Genomic DNA, 27660 nt, shown 5'->3' with positions numbered 1-27660 from the left:
GTTTCTATATACTGGTAGTTCTTACAGCCAATTCTCTGTACTCTCGGGTCACAGACGACATCAGAGTATAACAGAGAGAAAACCAGGCAAGGATTAAGGGGCTTTGAAACCTAATCCCAGTTTTTCCAAGATGCATCCTTGCTGATCTATTTTGTAAATTTGGTCATGCTGCATAACCAGTCTGCGCCTTGCTTTCCTCATCTGAAAAGTGAGGGACTCTCAAACACCCCTGTCTATCTCTGATACTCTATGCTTCACCCTAAAATTTGTAGACAAAATGAGGGCCAAGATACTTGGGAAACTACTTCCTGTCACCAAAACTGACCTTCTGATTTTTTAACTACACCAAAAGATTTTACCTTATAATTGGGGAAATCAAATACTTACTGAAAAATTAATTGGCCAAATCCTCTCAGTTTAACAAAGTAAGAGATAACCTTGAACAGTGACCCCACCCCAAGTAAAATCTAAATTGGTAGAAATGTATTTCTTCTAAAATGACAATGGGTGAATTCCTTCAAAGTTTCAAAAAATGAGTAATTTCCATATTTAATAAACTATTCAAGAGCACAGAAGAACACGTGTTAATTTAAACTCACTACAAATACGACTCCAATGTCAAAACCTGATAAAGATCACATGCATGTGCACACATACACACACACAAGTTGTGTGAACAAAATCTTTCCTGTTACTATACATACAAAAGTCTAAACTAAAACTAGCACATGTAATTTAAATATTGTAAACATCTCACCACAACAAATGGACCTTCACCTAGGATAAGAAATTTTCTTAATAGAAACACCACATCAGCAAACAAAATAGGAAAAGCCAGTGAGTACTTAAATAAATATTAAGAAATCACGTAATAAAAGTGACTTTCATACCTATTACCAGTTTTCCAGGGAAATGGAAGATCTTGTGACAGGATGAAAAATATCTCCACAGCAAACAACCAATAGTACCAATACTGGAGAAACTCTTTAGCCATTCCCACAGAAAATAGAAACAAAAATGATTTCATATTGTTTTGAAGTCTGATGCATTAGGGCATGCACCAAAAACAAAGTTTTCAAAGAATAGCTTGTGACAACAAAGGGACATGACATGATTATTTGCCTTAACATTAAAACCAGAAAATTCAAATGACCAATCATTTCATTGTTAAGAGTAAAAAGAGTAAGAAAAATAATAACATCACAAAACATTAAGCCCTTAGGAATAAGCTTAATAAGAACATTGAAAAACATTAAAAATAGGGAAATATCTATCTGACCGGAAATATTATTTACTTAAATTAATCAATTCTCCCCAAGTTAATCTCCAGATTAAATGCAGCCAACTGGTTACTCCTTTGAAAAATAAATAAAATGGTGGAGTAAACCAGGTAAGAATATCAAATATCATGAAAAAGCAATTTCACACTGGGGGGAGCAGTCACTCTCTCTACCTATAACACAAATAAAGTAGGAAAAGGAGCCGGATACAAGGTACAGTGCATCAGGCTGACAGAAGAGAGTGCCCGGAAACAGAGCCAATCAGAAACAGGAAGTAAGATTAAGTTGATTAAGAAATAATGAAGAAAGACTATTAAATAAATTATATAAGGATAAATTAGTTAGTAAAATGGAAATAAATTAACATATTTATACTTCATACCATATGCTAAAATAGTCTCTGAATAGACTCTAAAGTGCAATCTTTTTTCAAATAAAGTCAAACCAACTACAAAAAATCACAGTCCGTATACACGATGGAATATGACACAAGTGCAAACCCAAAGTCAGCCACCTATTTCGAGGTGGAGTGAGGCCTTGGGCCTATTGCTAACTGAAGAACATGAAGGCAGACAGCTGTTGGCCTCAGACACTTTCTGATGTTGAAACTGTTTTAATCTTGTACATGTATTGTGCTTTCACAAAGAGCAAATAGGATATAAACCATCAAATATTTAGAACTAACAACAATGACAAATTCAAAGCATAGAAAACTAGCTGAAATGAGAACAGAGTACTTCTTTGATATTTGGACAAATCAAAAAAAGTGAGCACAGAAACAAACGACAGATTCAATTACATAGATAGTCAAAAATTAGTGAAAACTCACAAAACCAAAATTAAAAAGGCAAACAAAAAATGCGATGAATACTTGTACCAACTAAGAAAAGGAGATAATATCTCTAATGTATAATTACATTAAATAAGATTCCCCCGTATAGGCAAACCATGGAGGAAATACACACAGTAAACAAAATATGGAAATGTATTTAACCTTGCATAAATATTAAAGCAGTAACAAAGTATGATAATACTATGTTGAGCTCTTTAATATGAAAAGACCCAGGGCTAGCAAGGTTGAGGAATCTGGTATGAGCTTTTTGTCAAGTCTTCACACTTGGTATATGAGTATATCCCTTTTAAAAAGCAATTTAAATACGCACATCTAATGCCCAAAAAATGGCTATGCCTTTGATCCAGCAATAAATATTGAAAGATGCTTATACTGCAAAGTCATTTCTATCAGTGAAAAATTTCAGAAACCACTTCAATGACCAAAAATAGGAGTGTGGCTGGGGAAATCATGGCACATAATGTGTTTAAGAATAAAAATCAGGAGGCTTAAAGCTGTGCACAGTCATGCTTTTAATGACATCACATTAAAATTTAAAACTCAGCACCCCCAATAATAGGTATATTATAAAAAGCAACTATATCAAAAAATATATATACGTAGAAAATAAAGATCATAAGGGTACATGGGAACAATGCAAAAAAACCCTCAATTCTCCCCAAGTTAATCTCCAGATTTGATGTTAAAAGTTTTATTATTTTCATATACGAATAATAACACTTTTGCATATTAACAATTCATTTTAAGTGGAAAGAAAAAGACTCTTTGGAAAGTGATCTGTAAGCAGTATTGAAAGAGTAAGAATTATTTAAAAATATCCCCAGAATGGCATGATACATCTATACTGGCTTGTTTGATTCTATAACACCAAATGGATAATCAGAGACTTGGCCAGAAAAGCTAAGCCGAAAACTAACAGAAAAAGCCGTTGAGCTCATAATCGTGTATCTATCAAGGTCATCTCTGGAGCCCAGGACACACAGATCCACCTGAACCCCCCTGCTGATATGGAATACCGCTGCCTCTTCTGATTGTTGAACTTTTGATCGTTGAACTGATCCACCAAAAGCTTCCAATGGATATGGGAGGAGGAGATATGCTCACAGTCTAACAGTGACTCAAGGACTCCAATTCTCTCTTCAATTGAGAGCACTTGCCTTCTACTTTCCCAGCAGACCCAGAAGCATAACCTACATTCCCTTTAAGGTAGGAGAAAAATCAGCTGAGTGAAGGTAGACATGTGCCACTCGTACACACACACACACACACACACATAAACGTACACGACTTGTAAAATATCCAACCAAGCGATGTTGACACTCCACTTGAGAAACGTGTTTACAGGAAAATTTTGTTTTTTAGGCCTGAACTGTAACCCAGAATCCATGCAGAAGGAACATATCCCTGGTGTGTCCCTGAGCTTAGACTCACTTTCGATGATCAGTACTTGGTTTAGACAAAAGCAAGAAGACAAAGCAACCAGCTCTCTTTCTCCAACTCCAAAAGTGCATCTTCTTGTGACTCTGGTGTTGATAATGCCCAGACATGCCAAAGGGCAAATCTACCAAATACAGGGAAATCAATAAACTGGCAGCTGGTCCAGCAAAAGAACTGGAACATCTCACAGAGCAGACTGTACTCAGCACATGGAGACTTTTAGTAGGTCTGCCACGTTCATCATTAAACCATCTAAGTGGCCCCAGTGTTAGAAATCCAGGGAGAAAAGGAAGAGAATTGTCTGAAACTCATTCACAGGATTTCAAGACAAGGCTGGTTTTATCTAACTTTATAACAGCCATTTTCCACTGAACCATGTCACAGCTCCACCGAGAAAGGCCAAATGGCTCATTATATGAAAAGTTCCAATGACTGTTTTTTAATGTTTAGCAGTGGTTGCTTGGCTCAGCCACTGCAACAAATATTGCTGAACTGTTTAACTTACGAGAGACATTTAAAAGCTAAAAAGCCCAAATTCTAAATATGTAATTCATAAAACAGCATATTTTCTTTAATTCATTTTCTGAAAGTTTACAATATCTGTACTAATTCTCTGTAACTAGATATGTTCTGGATACTTTCTCAGAGAATCTGCGCAGAATAAAAATTTAAAACATCTTAAAACTAACTAAAAACATCTTTCTAGTATGCTGCAAGGCAAATGCTTTTTAGATGTTTTGCATTTTTATGCTAAACAGTGCAGCTGCGATTGATAAAAAGCAATCAAGCTAATTTAAGTCAATCAACTCCAGGAGGTTCTCATCACTTGGATAAAAATGCTCTCTCACTCTTTAGAAAATAAATAAAGATTTAACAGAGTGGCTGTATTTTCTTGACTCTGCTTTCTTGCCATTCCAAAGGCAGCATATAACCAAGAAATCATGTTAAGCAATTTCTGTCACTAGTTTAAGGCATAATGCAAACTTCCAAGTCATGTGTAATTAAGTAATCCTGGGCAAAAGCACATTAGCAGAGAGTAACAAGCCTCGAATGGGAGAATAATACACACACACCAGGGTCTATGAAAGGTATAAAATCATTGTTCTGATGGATTTCATTATTAAAAGATGATCCTGGAGTTTTAAAAACATTATTTAAAATATATAAGTTCAGGTAAGGCGGAAAGCAGAGTTCACGCATTATCAGAAAACCAGTAGAGATGATTACAAAGTCATTTAACATGATAAAGATAATACATGTGTAAGATTTGGAATTGGGGAAGGGGAGGAGAGTCCAAATTTCTCATTCCCATTAGTGTGTCAACACTGCATTCCTGTAACTGAAAAATTTGAAGATGCCTGTAATCATGACCTAAACAAATAAACCCAAATGGTCTCTAATAAGGGTCCATTATCAGAAATTTCAGTTACCTGGGCAAAAAAAGTAGACCCAAACCATTTGGTCTTTAAGGTAAGTGATCCCCAAAATTGAGAAAAGCTTCTTTGCCTCTGTAAAATCCAGGACAAGTTACCGAGAAACTTTAAATACATATTTCTCCATCTTATAGATGGGAGTGTTAATACTAGATTTAAGAATTAAACAACTTGACAGGAGCCCAAGGTACAAGTGCTAGTCTTCAGGAGACATCCCATGCTATACTGGACCCTGGAAAGAAATCTGAAAGTTTTTTCTTAATTTCTTGACTAATTTCTTGAAGAAGGGAGTGTAAAGGGAAAGGTGAGAATAAATGAAGAAATGAAGTGGAAAATATTTATCTGAAAAGCCTCAATGAAACCACAGTCATGTGAACAATATTGAAAAGATAACTTGGGAGATTTTTAATGGTGTTACAGAACCCAAAACGCTGAGGTGCATCAGTCCTTCTGCTGATAAAGCTGCCCCATCACCGGTGTTGAGCACGCAAGTAAGAAGATGCCTTCCTGTGGCAGCCTCTGTGATTAAACTCCCACCTAATGACACTCCACACACTTTGCAATGTTGTGTGGGTGTTTTCTAGGAACACAGGAGGTCACGCATATCAGAGTTTCTTTAAATTCCAGAAGGACACAATGGTTTTCTTGCATAATCAAATCTTAAGGGTGGGCCACAGTGGCTCAGCAGGCAAAGCTCTGGCCTGCCATGCAGAGACCTGGATTCGTTTCCCGGTGCTTGCCGATGTTTAAAAAAAAAAACTTAAGAAGCCATGTTTCACCCTATTTTACCCTAGCTGAAGCAAGTATGACTTAGAAGTCTGGCTCCAGGAATATTTATGATCAGGACCCTGTTTGTGCCATGGAATCCCAAGTTGTAAGGGCAGATGCAGCTCTAGTACTGAGCAGGATGGGAGGGCCCAACTTGTCCTGATGGTAACATAGAGTCAAAGCATGAATGTCTTGAGTGCATATTAACAAGCTTTTAAATCTTCCTGCATGAGAAGACAATCACTTTGCAGCCTCCAGGAACAGGAGGCACCCACACAACAACATCCACACATTCACTGGAACTATTTGCAGCTGTGAATTTATTCAATATTCATAAAGCCTCCAAACTATTGGACTCTCCATACCATCTCTTTTGTCCTTCCCTTTCCAGCCACACCAAATCATGAGTGATTCCCAGAAGACACCATTTACACTCTTATCTCCATGTCTCTGCCTAAACTGTTCTCTCAGCCTAGAATGCCATTTTCTCTCCTAGCCCTTCTTTGCCCATCAGAATTCTATTACTCTTACAGATCCCAGTTTTGCTTCTATAGCGGAACCTTCTCCTCCCACTCTCAGCCTGAAGGAATAGACTCGTCCCCTCTTTTTTGAGTGCTCTTTCATGTTTCCTGGTTTGGTCCTTCCTAGGGGGCCATGTTTCTCTCGACAATAGGTAACATCTATCAATAGTTAAGATATACTGAGTGTTCTGTATGTGCCAAGCGTTGTGCTAAATGTTTTACCTGCATCATATCATTGAATGCTTGCACCCACCATTTGAGCGGTATTCCTATCACCCCTGTTTTACAACTCAGAAAACTAGATACTGAAAAGCTAGGCAAATTGCCCAAGATCACAACATCAGTCAAGTGGTGGAGCCTGGATTTGAACCTAGGTCCCTGCGACACAAAGCCTGTGCTCTAATAGTGGTACGGCCCCTTTCTGGGCTACACATTGCCAAGCTGGGGAAGACTGCCTGTCATTTGCGAATGCCTTTGCTATGCTTGGCCCAGTGCTCACACACACAGTGGATAATGGATGTTTAATGTCTATTAAACTGAATAAATACTTCCAGTGATGCATGAAAAATTATAAATTATAATTGTTCATCCATCAAGCTTTGTCACTTATTTGGTAACAGGCCATTGCCTGGATTCCCTATGTAAATGTGAAGCAGTTGTAATCTTCAAAAGGGAACCATTTGGCCTCTATTCCAGTAAGCAGCGGCTGAGACAAAGACAACTGGTCCAGGCGACATTTTCATTCTTAGGGTGTATCCTCAATAACAATCATGAGGTACACCAGTGGAGAGTTTGGACCCCAAGTCTGCCCCTGTGATTTATAGCCCATTCCATCCCTCTGTAGCTGAGCTATCTTGGGACAATGTATAACCCTCCCAAGGCTTAGTTTCTACACCTATAAGACAGGGTAATACGAGTACTCCTTCTCAGGGTCGCTATGAAAATGGCATGACATGATGCCTGGCACATGTAAAGTGTTCAGTAAGTTGTTCAAAAGGAAGGAAGAAGATGGTTACAGCTCACTAAAGGAAGGAAGAAGATGGTTACAGCTCACTGAATATCCAGGAAAAAACACACCCAAGAAGGATCTATTCTGTCCACTCTGTATCTTCAGTTGAGTAGCCAATGAGCACTCCAAATGCTTAGCACAGGCTGGAGGAAGGGGAGGTCCCCCTGGTAATGAGAACCAGCTTCTCTACAGCATACGGGTTTGCAGGTGAGCATATTTTCCAGAGAGAAAGAAAAAGCAAGACTACTCCAAGCAGAAGGAATTCAATGGAGAAGTCAAGTCCTGGTGACAAGGGACTGGCCAGCCTGGCCACAGGGGTGCCTGGAGTAGTCTATTAAATTGTTCTCCATGATTACCCAGCATGAGGCCAGCATTGTGATGAAAAGACCATGTTTAAGAGCTTCGGTATTAGACAGACTGGAGTTAGAATCCTAACTCTGCCCCTTTAGAGCATAGTGCCCTAAATACATTACTAATTTCTCCAAGTCTCAGTTTTCTCTTCTGAAAAATGGGATGGTTTTATAGGGACCTATTACTTATGTGAGGTTCTATACCATGCTGGCCATAAAGTGAATGCTCAGTGAGTGATAGCACTTGTTACTAATAGTAGCAAGGTCTATAAAATGGGGCTACTTCTAGTCCATAGCATCACTGTAAGGATTTCAGGAGATGATACTGAAATAATATATACAAGGCTCAGCAATTAGAGCTTGGGTTTCAAAGAGGGGAATAAAAAGAAAGAAGATAATATTAAGAATAATAATAGATCACAGCAGCAGTATGTTAGATGCCATTCACCAAGCTAGGTCTTTTGCATCCACTAGTTTTTCCCTTTACATAGCCCCATGCTTAGGTTGTATGATTCCCAGTTTTCCAGCAAGGAAGTTTTCACCAATACTCTTCACCAAGGTAATTTTTTTCAGTAAAGGTCAGATAATAAATATTTTTGGCTTTGCAGGACCATATGGTCTCTTACGCAATTACTCAACTCTTTTTTCATGTTACAGCCATAGACAATGCATAAATTAACGGGTGTGGCTTTATTTAAAACTATTTACACAGCAGGAAGCCACTAGATCTAGCCTGCAGACTGTAGTTTGTATGACCTCTGTAAAAGACTTTGAGATTTTGAGGTTGTTACCACAGTATAACATATAGACCATACTATCTGATATAGCTGTTACTGTACTTTACAAAGCGTATCTAGTTGAAGAGTTGCAGAGAAGTAATGACACTTGTTTCTCTATGAGAATATTTGTTAAATGGATTCATAAAAAACTAACTTGGGTTCATGATCTTTATTCTGGGCAAGTTACAGCAGTGTGATTTCAATGTCTTGAGAAGGAAGCATAGGCTGGACCTTGGCTGGAAATACTGTTCCAGCCACTTCTGACCTGTTTACTCCAACTCATCTTTCAGATCTTGGATCAAGCATTTCTTTCTCCAAGAAGCTCATCCCAGACCACCTTTCATTCTCACAGAGCACTTGACCTCCTATTCTTATCACACTCACATTAATGAGGTATTGGATTAACATCCTTCTCTTCCACTGGACAGTAAGGTCCAGGGATGCCAAAGCCATGTCTGGTTTTGTTCACTGTGGCATCTCCAACAACTAACCCAAAGTCTGCTACACAGTAGGCCCTCAAAAAATGTTTGTTGAATCACAAAGCAATTAAGACAGTAGTCACCTTTTACTATTAGCTGATTGTGCTGCAGTGACCCATCCAAGAAAACACGATTATGTAACAGAGCTTAAATTCAACCTAGACTCACCTGATACCTAAGTTCTGCTCTGAAGAAGAACACCCCACTACAGCCCGAGGACAGGGATAATATTTGTGGGAAATAAAATGGTCAAATAAAAGGCTAACTTAGCCAATACAGAAGTGAATATAGAGGGGGTTGAGTGATTATCTTAAAAATTAAAGAAGTTCAAAATTTTCTTTGGTTTAATGAGAGATTCCAAGCATGGCTCTCACAGATGTTTTTGTTTGGCCAGGACACTACTATAAAATTTTTTTTTTAATTAGTTGGCAGCATTAACAGGGAGAGAGAGAGAGAGGGAAATATTTTCCCAAAAGTCTGAATGACCTGCTTCTCTTAAAAAAGTCAGAAGATTAGGTAGCAGTAGGCCACAAATTCCTACAGAACAAGAATCAGCTTCAGATTGGGCCTCTGCTCTCCAGTGTACACAGTCCCTACTTAGTTGGCTTCTCTAATTTATGAAACCCACTGTCAAATTAATGTAGGAATCCTTGGGTTCCATGGAGACTCAGTAGGGACAATTAAAGGGAAGAGGGTGACAAGCTGAGTAAAATGACAGTAGAGAGTGATTATTTAGTTTTTTGGAAAGGATATCTGGAAGGAAGGAAGGGAGGAAGGACGGAAGAGAGGGAAGGAAGGAGGGAGGGAGGGATTGTAGTGTTGAAATTAGAAACAAATACACACATACACACACGTACAGAGGAGATGGGAGATCATAAATGTCAAGGTAAAGGACAGAGCAAGAAGAAAAGAGGATTTCTAGAAGGCAGCTCCCAATGCATATGGCAGTAATGGATCTCAGAGTAGTTCCTGTTAGAATGATCTTACTTAGTATCATGTGATGCAGGCAGGGTATGAATTCCCAAGAAAAGTTATCCTTGTGCAAATATCTAAGCAACTATTTTATCCCTACCCTCCATATCTGGGTGCAATGGTTAAGAGCAGGGTTTGGCAAACTACCCTGTAAATGATGTCCACCATTTTGTTTGCCAGGCCCTCTGAGGATGATCCTAAATGTCTTTTCCACAGTCATGGTTGCCAGTGAACTTAATGGTTTAGATACTTTATGTACTACTATACGGAAGAAGGTTGCTTCAGTTCCTGGCAGTAAAAGTACTGATAAATCCAAAAGGTAAAACAGACAGACAAACGAACCAAAAAAAGAAAAACAAAAAGAAAAAATGATTCCAGAATGATACAGTTGAAAATGCTGCGGTATCAGGAAAACCCTAGCTTAAAAATCTACACTACCCAGGAGACCCAGGTTCGATTCCTGGACCATGTACCTAAAAAAAAAAAAACAAACAAAAAAAAACTACTCTACCATTTTTTTTCTTGGCATGGGCAGGCTTACATTACCATCTTTTAACTGTATATCTTTGGGACATTTACTTTACTTCTCTGAACCTCAGTTTTCTGACCTCCATCATCTATTTTACAGAATTCTTTAAAGATGCCGTAAAATAAGGTTTATCAATCTGCAGCATGCACAAGTTATTCTTTTTTAGGCTCCCACAGAAAGCTTAACCGTTTGCATTGTCTTATGACTTTTCTTTTGAGAGTGTTAGTAAAATATACAGTTAGAATATGATTTTAAAAATGAGAACACTCACTGATCTTCAGCAAGTATAATGTCTTTCTCTAAAACAAAGGTGCATCCCTTCAAAGATATACACAGCATACATGTACCTGTATCACAGAAAGCATAAAATTGAGTTTTCCTATAATTTAAGTTTTTATTTTAATTTTCAAAGCTACAAGTGCTCCAACTTTCAAAGATTAATAGTCCAGGCATTCCGGGCAGTTAGATGTTTTTACTTCTCAAAAGTCAAGTAGTCATTACTTCTTAACGCTGAACTTTGAAGATAGTCTTTATCCTTTGCATGTTTAATTAAAGCTATTACATTTAATTCAGAAAGTCTCATTAAACTTGTCTCTTTAGAAGATTATTTTAGCAAAGCTAATATACTTTTTTTACTAGGTGTTAATATAAACAGGGTAGTTTACTTGGAGTTTTTCTTGAGGTGACTACAATGTTCATGGCTCACCAGGCTGAGCAGTTCTAATTCCTCCCTGCAGCAACAGAAAACGAAGGAAATTGCTGCCACATGTTCCTGACACACCCTCCACACGGGGGGTTTCCCAGCCCAGCCCAGCCCAGGGCCAAGACATACCACTGAAGAGCTGCTGAGTGGCAAAGGACTTCACCAAGACTACTTTGGCCTTGCCTGAATGAGTGAAAGGTGGCACAGGAACGCACCCAGCCTTTAAAAATAAGTCTCTAAGAGCAGAAATGCTGGAAACCACCTAACTGTCCATCTTCAGGGGAATAAACAACTAAAGCATGGCATGGCTAGCAAAGAGCAGCTGTGGATAGTGAGGGAAGTCTTGGGTGGTGATGTGAAAGCCCCTCTAACACAGGGTGGATGAAAAAAAGCAAGTTAGCATATTTCATACCCAGTATGTTGTCGCTTATGTCGGGAAAATCTCCATGATGTAAAACTATATCAATACAATTTATATGTATATATGAATTTTATTGAATGTATAGAATAAGTATGTAACTACTTTGGAAATTATCTAGAAGGCTACACCTCCAAAAGATAAGGGTGGGTGTACCTGGGAAGGGGATAAGATTTTAGTATGTTCAGAAAGATGGAAAAGGAATTCATTCTACATTAAAAAATAAAATTATTCTACTGTAAAAACATTTTGACAATGCAAATATAGTTTGGCATTATTTATCATTTAAAAATTAATAAAAATCTGCTTTTAATTAGAAACATGTTCTCCAACACAAAAGAAGAAGCCTAGTCATCATATTCGTCTCATTCAGGTTGGAGTGGACAGAGACGTGAGGTTTTTCCAGGTGAAGGGTCTTCTGGAGGGCGCAAGGAGGCCCAGCAAACTGGACAGCAATACAGCCAGATCATAAGGAGAATGAAAACTCCCATCCCAAAGTCCGAGAGATGGGGTGGCTTGGAAGCCAGAACCTGTATCGGTCTTATAGCTCAATCTCTTTTCTGCCATTGCTTCCACTCCTCTCTCTGTGTCTCTCAGCTTCTGTTAGCTGCCTTCTCTTGCCCTTCGTTTAACTTTTTTACCATTCTATGGGTTTTGTATCTTCATACATACAGTTCAAAAACTTCAAGAGAATACAAAGCATAATTGATGAACTTACCTAGAATTCCATGCACAACTATTATCTCGTTTAATTCTTGGAATAAAACGAGATAATTCAAGGAGCTAAGTGACATGCCCATCCGGTAGTTTCAACCCCAAACCTTTATTTGTCCTTAATTCTTCTCTTTCTTAAAATATTCCTCCCAAATTAATGGCAAAACCATCCTCTTCTCTCCAACTCCACACTATCACAATGTCCAGGTCCCCAGCCTCCCTTACGAGGCAACTACAGTGATTTCCCAGAATCCACTCTGGCCCCCACCCCCACTCCAAAGCAGCCAGAGTGGTCCTTTGTGAATGTAAATCACACTGCCCCCCACTCTACTTTTCTATCATAGCGTACATGCTTATAATTCAGGCTCTGACTGAAAGGGTCCCTCCTCTGTACCTCCTGTCTTGACTCCCTCTATAGGTACATTTATCCCCTAGTTTTTATAGTTCTTTGTTCCTGCCTTTATTACTGAACTTTTTCCATGGTGTTATTTTTAGTTTGAGCTCTGTATTTGGGGAGTTCCTAAGGGTAAGGACGTGTCATCCAACTTACCTAGGAGGGATTTCCGTCAACATGTGCTATAGATGATTATTAAAATCCTGCCTAACTATGACCACTTAACAAATATAAAAGTCATAAAATAAGGAGAACCCTCAGACTATCACCAACTTCATAGGATTAGAGTAATACCAGCCTCGTAGTACCAACCTGAGAATAGTACCAGCCTCATGAAGATTGTTTGATGTCACAAGTGGGTTTGGTACCTAGTAAGGGTTTAATAAATGGGATCTGCTATTATTATTTTTGTCATAGTGCTACATGAGTTCCCATTGGCAAACTGTGTTAAATTGCATTAATGCCACTAATAACTTCATTCTATTGATTTTTCCAATTACAAGCACCTAAAGGAAACTATTTTAATTATGTTAATCAGCCATATAAAGCATTAGTTTGCCAATAAAAATAGAAACTGTGTGTTTTAGAGATGCTCCTAACAGAATTATAAATTTCAGCTTGAAGAGCATACAACACCCAGGATAAAGCTTTATATAATGTATCTCTGAAAGATTGGCATGTATAATAAAGCATTACAAAAAATGAAAATAAATACAAAGCTATTTTCATTTTTCTATCGTGGTCTGTCGATATGATGTCTATCCTGGCCTCTAAAACATTCTCAAAACTTGCAAAGATTCTCTGATATAAATCCCCATCTATAATGGTTACAGAGAGGGAACTGAGAAAAACTAGACATTGCAGAAGGAGAAAAAAATAAGGCAGGATGGCTCCATCCTCAAGACATTCACAATTGGGGTAGGGAAAAATTCTGGAAATTCAACATTAAGCACTGGTGCTAATGGAAAGCACAGAAAGTGATGAGGCCATAGTATCAAGAGAATATGATCAGGAATAGATTTGTCTGACAGGACCAAAAGATATGGAAGGAAATGAAAATGAAAATTGTATCCAAAAGCAAAGAAAAGAATGGGAAAGGACTTGCCATGAACTCATCTATGTAAGTTCTATAGCTGAACAAAGACATATTTTCAAATTGCCCATGTTTTGATTTTCTCTCAAATCTTGCCCAAATTAATGAGCATCCTTTTCCTTTTTATGTTTTCAGATCTACTCTACACTACATTATGATATCTTATAATGATCTTAGCTCTATTGTATTTCATCCAACATATGGAATTACTTTGAAATTTGCTTTGTAGAGAATGACTGGAGAAAACTGGCTTACTTATAGACTGGGATTTAGAAGAACTCAATTTACAAAACACACTGACACATATTGAACATACTGCTCCTTTTGTGGTATTTAAGAAACTTCTAGAAATTCAGCACTGAGAAAGAATAAAAGGAAATAAAATTAACAAGTTCTTATGACCTCTAGTTCATCTTTTAAATATTTTCTCTAGAAAATGTAAGATAAATATTTATGATTCCCTGAACAGACTTATATTTTACCAATCAGAAAACACCCAGATTGTAAGAGAATGCTAGACTCTAACCAGGCAAAATGACATGTAACTTTCTGGGCTGGGAGTAAGATAGAAATCAGATCCCCCAATGGCTAGTACCTACCAATGTGGGTAAAACAAATGCCATCAAGCAAAATCCTGTGGCTGTTGTCTGTGCCTGGCAGGCAGGGCCATTTCCAGGGAAGATGTTGGGGACATCAGCTAAATGGAGTGAGTCATCAGCAAGTCCCTGACACTGGCCAACTGCAAAGCTTCATAGTGATTGGCTAGACTGAATAAAGATTTCCAAAAGCTTCGACATAAAAAGTCCAACTGATTCAGCTTTCCTATCAGATTTTCCAACGCTTTCTTATAGGTATTTGACATCCAAATTACTCCCTCATAAAAACAGTGACTTAAAAAAACTACAAGGAGTTAAAAAGACGTTTCCTTTGTAAAGCCTACTTCAGTTGATTCAGCAATAGGTGTGAAATCATCTTCACATTCACTGTCATGTTTAGGCTAATGTAGTAACAACAGCATCTCTGTAAATGGGGACAAAAGTCTCAAGTAGGTGGGAGACTTTTAGTGGCTTATCACTGTTACTGGGAATGAAATTCAAAGAACGCATCCACTGCCTCAATTATTTTATTTTATTTTTAATGGTTTATAATACAAACATCAAACATGTACAAGAGTAGGGAGTATAATTCAACAAGCCCCCCATGTACTCATTTCTCAACTTCAACAGCTATCCATCCATGGTTACTCTTGTCTTATCTGTGACACCAACCACTCTTCCCCATGCCTTCTGATTATTTTAAACCAAATCCCAGACATTTGTTGTTTTTTTTTAAGGTATCATCGCACCTTAGAACAATTTAACAATCAGTTCATCTCTCAAATTTCCCTGTTTGGGTCATAATTTTAATATTTTTTATTTCTATAAATCAGGATCCAGATAAAGTTAATACATTATGATTGGTTGATGTCTCAAATCTCTTTTTACTCTAAAGCTTCCCTCTCTCACTTTTGTTTTGAAATTTTTTCTTGTTTTTGAAAAAAAAAAAAAAAACAAGAGTCATTTGCCCAAGAGTTTCCCAAAGTCATGAGCTACAGATTGCATTTTTGGGGCTGTTGACCTAGTTCCTCTGTCTTCTGCTTTTCCATTAAGATTCAGGTTTAATTTTTCTGGTAAGACTGCTTCATCAGCAGAAGTACACACATCTCTCAGGAGGCGTATAACATTTGCTGTGGCATTCATTAAAACTCAATCCTCAGATCAATTAATTCATTAGAAGTTGCAAAATGTAATATGCTAATTCTACCACTTCTTCATTTATTAGCTGGAATAGTTCTTTGAAAAGAATCTTCTCCTCATGAATTCTCTGATTATCTTATGGTATAATTTGTAAAAAAGTAAAGGTGAATGATCAATTCTTTCCCTTTATTTACCAGGGTCGAAAATAATGAAAATACCAAAGAAGTTTTTCTAAAAATATAATTATCATCTGAACTCCTGGATTTAAGCATATTTTATGTTATTGGTGCTCAAAATCTCTGGCCAGTGTGGGTTCCTGAGTCTTTCTGACATATCCTGATGTCTCTGAGAGCTACCATGCCTTCTGGCATGACAAGATGTTTCCAATGTCATTTTGTATATTATTGCCTCAGACGTGGAAGCATCCATTTCCACAATGGCCCTTAAGGGGAAAACACCATAATTTGATACTAGGAATGCTCATTGTTACCAGGTTCGTCTTTGTTTCTAGGCCTTTTCAGAAGCAGAACTAGGAAATACATATATATAATAAAACACAACATATGTATTATATATTTACATATAAAAACTTACCTATATAAATTTTTATAATACATATAAATATATTTATTATAAAATACACCATGTGTTCATACTGACATGCCAATTCAAGTTAGGACTACAATGTTTTTACATACCTTCATTAATCTTGAATCCCTATCTCCTTTCTTCCATACTGAAAATCCAAACTTTTATGAAATCAACAGAAACACTCATTCATTTTATCCTACTCTGCACATTCGCCATATTAGAATAATAACGACCATACTACAACCAATAATATAATTAGTGAAAAAAGTTTAATATCCTTTGCAGCTCTTCCTTGTCTTCAGCTATATGCAACTCAAGATGAACCCTCAAAGTACTGTGTTTTAGAGTCGCTTGAATTAGATCCTCTCTGTATGGCTGTACTACCACCTAAATACACAGATAGGTTCATCTGTTTCATTTTCCTTAGAACTTTTTAGAAACTGCCTTTTTGAACTCCATTTTGTTTTATACTTATATAAAATATTCATGTGGTTGCAAAGTCAAATCTACAAAACAAGACATATTTAAAGAATCATAGGTTTTCTCTGTCAATTTCATCCTATTCTCCAATAACATTCTTTATAATTTTATGGTTGTCCATCCACTTTTTTAAAAAAGCAAATACACACATACACACACACACACATGCATATTTGTGTGTGTATATATATATACACACACACACACACAAATATATATATTTGCATGCCCTCAATATGCCCTCAATCTCTTATGGAAAGTGTAGCATATTGTACGTACTTTTCCTCATCTTGTTTTTTTTTCCCACAAAACAATATATCCTAGAGATTACCCCATATCAGTATATGGAGATATTTTTTATCTTTCACACAGTCGTATACTACTATATTTTATGGGTCATAATGATTTATTCCATCAGTCCCCTTCTGGCGGACATCTGGTTGTTTTAGTTATTTATTTTACAAACAATGTTTCAATAAATAGTCTTGGGTGTTTTACATTTTTTGCCAATGTATATTTGGGATATATTACTATAATTGAGATTGCTAAGTCAAAGGTAAACATGTAATTTGCTAGATGTTGCCAGATTGTACTCTGAGAGAGAAGTACCATTTTCCAACTCCAATAGCAATGTATTAGAGGGCTTCTTTCCCCCCACAATCTTCCCAAAAGCAGATGTTTCAAACCTCTGGATCATTTGCCAATTTAATAAGTGAAAAATGACTTTTTAGTGTAGTGTTAATATGCATTTTTCTTATTATGTGTGAAGTTGGATATCACATATCAGGTGCCACTTGTATTCATTTTTCTGTGTACTGTGTTTATATATTAGTCCCCTTATTCCATAGAGTTATTAGGGACAGTAATCTTTCATCTACAGCAAAACTTTTAAGTACTTCTCCAAAGTTATCTTTTACTCTTCCCATGATAGTTTTTGCCATACAAAAATTCTTTATTTTTATGCCATCAAATTTACCAATGGTATACATTATTGCTACCAAATCTAACTCATAGTTAGGCAAGTTTTTCCCACACCTAAGCTACAGAGGAGTTAACCCATATTTTCTTCTAGAACAAGATTAAAGTATTACCTAAGCACAGATTTTTCACCTCTGCCATGATACACTCTCTCCTCTAATTCCCCCACTACAACTCCAATGATATTGTAGAATAACAGTTCATCGATGCATCCAACAAATATTTTGGGACTTCCTATACTGTGCCAGGGATTGTTCTCAGAGCCCACATGCACCATTAAACAAGCCCTACAGGTCCTTTTCTTCATGAAGCTTATACTGCAGTGAAAATCACAGTCTCCCTTCTATATAAATATTGACTCATAAAGGGTTAAAAGAAACGGTCAAGTGTGGTACAGTAATGAAAACCTCAGCAAGACCACAAAGTCCCTGAGGATGGAATTGTATCTTCGAGTCCTACACAACCCATATCAGAGATTTTAGCCATGAAAGTAATCCTTGAAATGTTAAGGATTTGTAGATGAGAAGGGCTCCAAGCATTAAAACAAGCTTTCTTTTGGTTAAGTATTGCCTGTGTACTTACCCAGAGACTCTGTTTTATGCCCAAGGCCTCTGTGGGCTTGCTCTATCATTCAATAGTCCACTAGATTGAGTCTTCCATGAATCAATCCTCAAGGAGTACACTCAAAGACCAAAAGAACTGCAATTAATTCTTAAAATTCTTTCAAGAATCATTTTATTTATGGTAGTACTGTATCATTTATTTCTTGCCTATCTTTGTATCCTCAGCATTTAACACCATGCCTAGCATATAGTAGGTAATAAATAAATAACCTATCAGAGATTCAACAAAGTTACCAAAATGACACTATACATCTACTTTCCTAATTTAAAAAAAATGCTATATCTTGGTGCTCTGCCTCTTTCTCTTATACAGACACGCATACATGGTGAAGTATAAACATGTTTTAAGGTTTGCTAAGTTAAATTTTTAAGATAATGTGTGTCTTTCCCCAAAACCATTCATTTTGATTTGGGATGGGAGATTGAAGATTCAACAAATCCTCCCTCAGGAGCAGCTAAATCTCCAGCAGCCCCAAGCATTTCTGTATCCCGTGAGGTCCCACCTTTTCCTTCTTTCTATACTGCCTCAGAAGAGCTGTCAAAGGCATTGCTATGGAAAGAACTGACCTTTCAACACCACCTTGGCTTGCTCTGGACTAAGGAGACATTAAGTAAATGAGGAGTGGGATCTTCTCTTTCCTTCACATTTGACCAGATCTTACTTACACGTGACAGAATTTATAATCTGTCCAGTTTCAAATTCACAATTGTCATGTAGCATTTTAGGGGCCAACAGTGTTCTGCTATAATCATAAGGATTTAAGAAGTCATCTATACTTGAGAAAAAATTTAACTAATAAAATAAAAACTAAATGCCAAACAACAAATTTCATAGGCTTGCAATAAAACCAAACTCCTAGGTTTAAAATGATCTTCATCTATACAATTGTTTACCTTAAGCTGTAATCTCTGTTTCTTAATAAAACAGGAATGTGTAGTGTATGCCTGTATGGAATAACTATCTGAATTTAATCTTAAAAGGAAAACAGTTCACGTGAAAACAGGTAAAATATTCCTGCAGAAGCACTGGAATTTAACTTCACTCTTTACATTTTGGTTTGCTATGTAAATATATATAAAGAAACCCAACTACAGTCACCGTTAGCCTTTCTTCCTGAGGAATAGAGGCAAGTGTTACAATTGTGGCGCCAGTGTCAGGAGACCATAATCACAGTGTGATCTGGTTATTTCCAAACTGTACCTCCAAAAGGGGGAAAAAAATGAATGGAAGTACTTAATAATTTCTGTTTTTCGTAAAATTGTTTAAAAAAGAAAGAAGGTGATCTTGGGGGTCACTGAGAGTTTTCTTGGATTTCCCTCCTCCTAAATTCTGTCATCTCATTTTTAAAGTAGCAAGTCAGCTTTCCACAGACATGACAGAAATACATTTTCCCACCGCAAACCATTTACCAGTGAGTAACACTTAACAGTGGACATGAACCTTCTCACAGATTGGCCAATTGGATATTGTCACTTTCAGTTGCAGCCTTATATACTACACACAATGATTTTTCAAACAGAAGTATGACCAAAGAAAGGAATTTTTGTCTTTCAAAGAAAATAAAGAAATAAAGTGGAGAGATAAGAAGCCAGAGCCTATCCCTCCACCAAAAAAACAATGGCTGCAGATCATAAAGGGATTTTATATAGAAAATTAAATGGTTCAGCTATTTTAATTACACAGTTAGCCACATAGATCAAATATCATGATGATCTCAAAAAGAAGGGCCAAATTCCTTTGTTTCACCAGAAAAATAAGTTGCTCAAAATACATTGACAACGGGCAAAGGTCGGAAAGTTTTTGATTAAGAAGGGATTTTTGTTGGAACACTTATAATGAGATTTGAGCTGCAGTAACAATATAAAATTGAAAGCAGAATTACGTACAAAAAGAGTACTGTAAAATATCATTATTTTAGCACTATGGAAAATAAGGTGTTTGTGGTTTTACTCTATAAATTCTGTGTTGTCTGCTCGTATGTATTCCTTCTTGGCATTCCGCTGAATAGCCATTCTGCTTTCTGAGCCCTGTGGCACAGAATTCATTTGTGGAGAGGGGACCCACACAACATCACCCAGGCTCTCCTTTCTTCCTCCATTTTATTAGCTTTTCAGAACTAATTCTTGTACACGCATCACATTGGTGTTCAGTTACAGGGGAGACAATGAATTTTCCTAATCCATTTAGTGTGCTGACAGAGCCATGTTCACAATTTATAGAATTTCCTTTTAGACATCTACCTATTTCACAGTTCATTAAGATTCAAGCTGAACACCTGTGTTTATGCAATCAAAAGCAATTTTGAACTAACAACATATTAAATAAGGTATTCTTGGAAAGCCTAAACAACAATAACAACAGAAGTATTAGACTCTTGACCTATCAAACAAAATGATGTCTATAGTGTCCCTTTAAGTGTCCAAAAATTGCCTTGGTAACTGCTGCCAACACGCATTAAAAAAAAAAACTTTTATTACGTATGTGGGATGCTCCCAACATGTTAAGTCCTTCATTACACATCTTTCATGTTTTACCCTAAGAAGACAAGAGTCTGAGACCGCCTTGCAAAGTTTATCCTGATTGTGAAAATCTGCAAAACAGCTAAAAAGGTCAGGATGGCAAATGTGGCCCCTTTAAACAATGCCTGCACTAGCTAGCTACAAGGACATGTTCAGCATCCTGGGGCCCACAAAGCCTGACCTCGGCTCATTTTTGTGTGACCCCAAAGTTTTCACATCATTAATAAAGAGAGAATCAAAACAAAGCCCCCAGACATTACGGGAGGGGAAAGTGTGTAGTTTGGCACTGCCATCACACATACCCTCAAAATGAAAAGGAGAGAAATAAAATGCACATAGCAGAGGTGGTGACCCCTGTAATGGCTGTGGCTCCCAGCATTTTTTTTCTACTGGTAATAAACCATTTTGCAGACCTCCCAATCATGGCCACCGTGATAGTTACGGCTTTGCAAGTTTATGTCTTTTTCTTGCAGCTAAGAGTGTTATCAATAAAAATTTCAAATGATGCCTTTCCCATCAAATAAAAACATTTTAAAATGTGAAGCCGAGGATGGGATTAGGGTGGAAAAGTACAAGCGACACTGGGGCTTTCTTTTGTATATTTTTTCACCAAGTGCCTTAATTTATGAATTTTAAAGACATTCCTTGGAAGTCTTGAAAGTGAGACAATGCACTTTGAAATGTCACTGGGCAACTCTGTGGTCTTTAAGAGGTGTTTGTGTCATATGCCACTATGAACCTTGCTTTAAAAGCTCCTCCATTTTAAATGCAGTGAATATGAAGGGCATTAAGCAAAAATCTACTTCAGAAAGGACATTTGGAGGCTGAACTGATTAAAAGGAATTTTAAAGCTTGCCAGTCAACAATGGCAGGAAGCAAAAGAAAAGACTGAAATTGCTGTTTAGAAGAAAAAGATCACTCCCTTTAAATTCCAACTTATCTGTGGTGGCAAATATTATTTCCTTCTATTTAAAAAACGACTTGGCTCAAAATGCAGGGTCCCCAATAAAGAGTGGTTCCTTAAATATCTGGAGGAATGTGCAAAGCCCAGGTGTCGGCCTCCAGTTCCACAGATGGGAGGCCACAGTGTATCCTCGCCCCCTTTATACCCAAGTGTTGCAGCTTTATCATATTATGGAGCAGATAATATGATAAAGCAACCAAGAAACCAAGCAACCAATACAAGCAACCAAGAAACAAAGACATAAGGCTTGTTCCTTCCTCCACGTGACAACAATGCTTTCATTGTCAAAAGTGGAGGTTTTATGATTCATCCTGCAAACTGACAGCCCAAGTCTGCCTTTTGGTTGCAACATCACACTGAGTCATCCATGATTCAGAGATAGAAAGATGCTGCCACAGACTCAGAAAACACCTCCTCCTACACCAGCACCTTACACAACCTCCCTGAAGAAATGATTGCTACCACTGTCAAACATTTTTATATTACAAATATATACTCATCACAGAAAATTTAAAAATCATCTGCATCCCCAACACTCAAGGAGAACACTGTATTATGCTGTTGACCATTCTTTTACTTTTTACTACATATCTGTATGTATATATGTATAAATATGCATATATATTTTTATTTATACACTTACATATATCTTCAAATAAATAAAAACTAAAATATTATATAATGAACTCTTCCTAATATACTAGGATTCTAGACTCTCTGAGAAATGGTAACATCCCTAGATTTGATAATTCCCTTGATTGTTATGGCCTTAAAGTTTTACTATGAGGATTTAGGCTGCAGATTTATTCATTCTTATCCCCCTTCGTAGCCAGCACAAGGTCAAACCTTGTAAACATTCCTGAAACCTCAATGAACTCACATGTAAAGACAGAATTATAAAACTTGCCAAAAACTTTGCCATGAAGATTAAATGAGATTATGTACATCAGCTCCTCGACACACAGGAAGCCCCACGCTTCTGGGGCTCTCACGGAGAGTGCTAGGTTCCTTGTTGAAGGTTCAGAGCTCGGGAACCCAGGCCCTGCCACTACTCATTGTGCGACCTCTGAGCCTCTGTTTCCTCTACACCAGCATCACACTTTATAAGTCAGCTCTGAAATTAATTAGAGCATGAAAAACTCTTAGCCACAGTTCCTGGAACTTGGGATAGCAGACACAGGACACTCAGAAGATGTCTGGGGAATAAAATTAATTGTAAAATGACCAAGATCACTAGCACCTGAGATAATGGGCCCCTACCATGTCCGACATCTTACTATTGTAGATGCTCAATTAAAAAATGAATGAATTCATAAATGAAACATACTCATTTAGACAAGTCTAGGGAAGGGTCTGTCTGAAGTACAGACTATTTGGGGAGGGTCAGCTAAAGCATTGTCAAGTATATGCAGTACTACTGAAATAAACAACCCAGCAACAGAGATCTGCAACCACATAAATATCATTTCCTTGCCCAGGAAGGAGCACCAGGCAGCCAGGTGTGGCCCACAAAGAAGACCGGCTTTAATCAAAATGCAAAGACGCAACATTATCAGATCTATCTCCTTAGCAATTACAAACCTTATAAACAACAGAAGGAAGATGAAATCTAATAAAGATTTTGTCTGGAATTATTACTAACCAACAATAATGAAATCACTGAGAGAGCATGCACTGTACACCAGTTATTTATCATGTACCCATGTGTCCAATAGAATGTCTCTTCAGTGAGATCTGGAATTGTATGTGGCACAGAGCAGACCTTCCGAAGCATGTGCCGAATGAAAGGATGCATGAAGTCTACACAGCAGGGATCCTTAACGAGAGGTCCACGGAAATGCATCAAGGTAGCTGTGCCAGTTTGAAAAGAATGTATGGACCCTGGAAAAGCCATGTTTTAATTCTAATCCCATTTTGTAAAGGCAGCCATTTCTTCTAATCCCTATTCAGTACTGTATGTTTGAAACTTTAATTAGATCATCTCCCTGGAGATGTGACTCAATCAAGAGTTGGTTGTTAAAATGGATTAGGTGGAGATATGTCTTCACCCATTCCAGGTTCATCTTGATTCCTTTACTGGAATCCTGTAAAAGAAGAAGCATTTTGGAGAAAGGAGGAGATTCTGAGAGAGCAGAACGACATAGCTATGAGAAGCAGAGAGCCCACCAGCCAGCGACCTTTGGAGATGAAGCAAGAAAATGCCTCCCAGGGAGCTTCATGAAACAGGAAGCCAGGAGAGAAAGATAATAGATGATGCCGTTTTCACCACATGCCTTTCCAAATGAGAGAGAAACCTGACCATGTTCGCCATGTGCCTTCTCACTTGGGAGAGAAACCCTGAACTTCATCGGCCTTCTTGAACCAAGGCATCTTCTCCTAGATGCCTTGGATTGGACATTTCTACAGACTTGTTTTAATTGGGACATTTTCTTGGCCTTAGAACTGTAAACTAGCAATTTATTAAATTCTCCTTTTAAAAAGCCATTCCTTTTTTGGAATATTGCATTCCGGCAGCTAGCAAACTAGAACAGTATCTGTGAACTATATGAAATTATATACATTTTTGAAGTGAAGACAAAAGCTTAGGTACAAATTTCAGTTTTTCTGGGGAGCAGGCCTACAGATTATATAATATTCTCAGATATATTGAGTACATTAAACGAAAAAGTTATGGACCCTTGTTATGGAGCAACCACAGACCTAACCTGAGGTGTTGCCCCCTGCCTCAGTGAACAGAAAATGCCTACATTCATTGCTGATTAACAGGATCTCAGGTGTTCACTCTTAAACAAGTATAATCCCTCTCTGATCTATTTGAGACAGAACTGAGTATAAAAGTGAACATCATGCGCCACTGTCATACAACACATCTTGCAAAAAAAGCATGTAGAAGAGTTACTATGCCTAGCAGTTTGGAAATCATGTTGGGCTGAGGAAAGGTGTACTTGCCAGCAAACAGAAACAAATATCTGAATTTGGGGGTAGAATGAAATAGACAGTCACTTTCATAACATCTTCATTTCTCTGTATCATTTAAAGACATAAAAACGTGAGCCAATTGAAATATAAAAGTCTGAGCTCTGTGAACGCAGGGATGCATGATTGCACACTTCAAAAATTCAAAGGAGACACAAGGCAGAATGCACAGAATAGATTATACGGGGTAGATATTTAGGGTCAACTTCCCCAAACCTTTCTGATATACAACAGCACTAGTGATAATAATAACATTGATGATACTCAACACATTTACAGCTTTAACTCTTTACTGTTGACAAAGAACTTTTTTGTAGATGCATCAGCCTGGCACAATCAGAACACGGAGGGTCAGAGGAGTTCATATCTTGTCTGCATCACACGGTTATTAAATGGGGAGGCTGGAGCACATCCACACATCTCCCATGGTAAAATGCTCTGCTCTTCAATAACACTGTACTTCAGATCACAGAATAATTTCTAGGCCTTTCTTCTTCCTAACTTCTGGGTATCTTGATAATTATTCATTGAAATCCACAAAAATCAAGGTGAAAAGGAAAGCCAATTCATCATTATCCCTGCTGCAGCAGAATTCATGTGTTGGTGGAAGGGGTAAGCTGGTAAGTAGGAAACACCAAGGGAAGCAGCAAAATAAGAAACTTGGCCTTAGGGTCCTTTGAAGCTATTTTAAAAAGTAAAATATTATGTTGAGCACTATGTGGTGTATCTCTCTGTGTGTGTAATTATTATTTCATTGATTTATTGCACACATGTCAAAGAGCATCTGGGCATTTGTACAAGTTAAAACAAACCAACCCAGCAGCCAAGCCACACAGCCACAAACCCAGTTTGCTTCCCACCCCTCGCCCCACCCTTTGCCCTTCCACCTCCCAAGGGCAAAGTCCCTGGCAGCAAAAGCCTTCCTTGCAGAAATGGACTATTTTGCCTGTGGTATCTCTCATGCGCTAAAAGAGTAGCCAACGCCAGCTGATGGCATAGACATTGCACAGAAACCAGCAGGACTCTTCCCACATTAGAAGGAGACCTCTTCTGTTTCAACAGGAGCTCTCATTAATGACTTGGGAATCAAATTGCAAGTAGCTATCATATGTAACCTCCTTAGAGGATGAGTACTGCACCCTTCATATAAATTTAAACTCAGGTCTTTTGTTGCAAGGTATAATGAACCAACACATCCCCTCTACAGAAATCTTTGCATGCTAACCCATTGCACATTAAGTAGGGAGACTCTTATTTCCTTCTGCTTCTCCAAGGAGTGGGGAAATCACTTTAATGTATTCTACCCTGCTGCCAAAAATCCTTTGCCTGTGACCCAACAATTAGAGCTAATTTTAACCTAAATTGCTTCCTCTAAGAGACAGACATCATTAGGTAACTTTCTCCGTTTCCGTTTACAAAGAGATCTTAAAAGAAGAAAAAAGGCAAAAGAAAATTCCTTGGGCGTTTCCAGCTGATAAAATCATTAATCTCACACTCCGAACTTCAAAGCAGAAGACTATAAAATCATCTCATTTTCTCCGCACATGGAGAATAATTTTCCCTACTTCAAAGCAATGTCTATTTATTGGGTCATTTTAATTATTGAACGTGGGACGGAAGCTATCCACATAATGTCACCACCGTCTTTTTCATGAAATATGTATAGGTCTAATTTGAAGTGCATTAATTCAAAAGAGGTAAAATACAAGGGAGAAAAATAAGAAAAGGGAAAGAGGCCAGGAACCCAGCACTCATCAGTGTAAGGTAGTGAGGGCAAAAGTCCTTCCAAGCTGACTTTCCTCATTCCTTCCTTCCCATGAGGAAGCGGCAAGAGGTCTGAACTCCTGTGTGAGTAAAACCTCAGCAGACTGTCTTTCTTCTCAAATTCCCTTTTACCCAACACACTGCAACACAAGTACACTGAGTTTATCAATAACCCTGGCAAGACTGACAACTTCAGACAAACTGTGGGAATGGTCCATTGACTTGTGAATAACAACAGTAAAGAAAAACTTGTGCTCAAGAATTGGGGTCAGCAAACTAATTGGTTCTTTTCAGGGTAAGAGGACAGGACAGGCATTCCAATTTCCACTGACTCTTTCCACAGAATCGTAATGCCAGGGATTGGCAAACTTGTTCTGTGGAGGGCCAGATAGTAAATGTTTTCAGCTTTGTGGGTCAGATGGTCCCTGCTGTAGCAAGAAAGCAGCAGTAGACGATATGCAAATGAATGGACAATAACACTTTATTTACCAAAATAGGTGGAGGGCTGGATTTGGCCCATAATCCATAGCTTGCTGGCCCCTATTCTAGACCAGTGCTGGATGACAGAAACGTTCTACAGCTGACCTGTCCAATACAGTAGCCACTAGACCACCCACATGTTATATTGAATATTTGAAATGTGGCTATAATGGTTAAGGAACTCAATTTTAAATTTCATTGAATTTCACTTAATTTAGATTTAAATAGCCACATGTGATTAATGGCTACTGTATTACCCAGTACAGCTCTAGACACTATTCCCATATGCCTCCTCAAAGGAATACCAGCCACCTTCCAATTTATGACTAAAGTTTTTGCCTTGAAAAGAAAATATCCATGTTCAAAATGGTAAGCTATATGCAACTGAAGTTGGTATTTCTTTCATGTGAAATAATGGCATCACTGAGGCCAAAGTGATCATTTTGATTTTAAACAATCAAATAACTGCCTATTAGCCAAGGGTCAAGCGCACAGGACCAAGTCAGGTCCATGACGAGACTTTTCAAATCCTGAACCTGTTTTCTTTTCCCTGTACCTTTACCACAGACCTACAAGGCCACAATAATTCCTGAGGCAGTTCCAAACTTCTCCACTGATCCAAAAAGTATATGCAAGATACATGCAAACACATGTCCAAAAGAGCCTGAAAGAGAACATGCCTCTCCATTAGACTGCCTTCTCCAAAAGTAATCCACACAACAAAAAATCAGGGATATTCAGCATATTCTTTGCTATTTCCCACAAATAATTTATTTTCTAACAGTTTATTTACACAATAACTGGACTGTGTTTTAC

General features: G+C 37.7%; 1 protein-coding gene across 1 annotated transcript in view; it reads right to left on the bottom strand.

The window, feature by feature from the left end:
* Window positions 1-27660, bottom strand: part of ERC2 (ELKS/RAB6-interacting/CAST family member 2) — an 865607-nt gene that overhangs the window by 426100 nt on the left and 411847 nt on the right. The window lies entirely within an intron of this gene.

The sequence above is a fragment of the Tamandua tetradactyla genome, chromosome 15 (genome assembly GCF_023851605.1).
Source record: "Tamandua tetradactyla isolate mTamTet1 chromosome 15, mTamTet1.pri, whole genome shotgun sequence".
Classification (NCBI taxonomy): domain Eukaryota; kingdom Metazoa; phylum Chordata; class Mammalia; order Pilosa; family Myrmecophagidae; genus Tamandua; species Tamandua tetradactyla.
The sequence above is the reverse complement of the archived record's forward strand: the minus strand, read 5'-3'. Positions and strand labels throughout refer to the sequence as shown.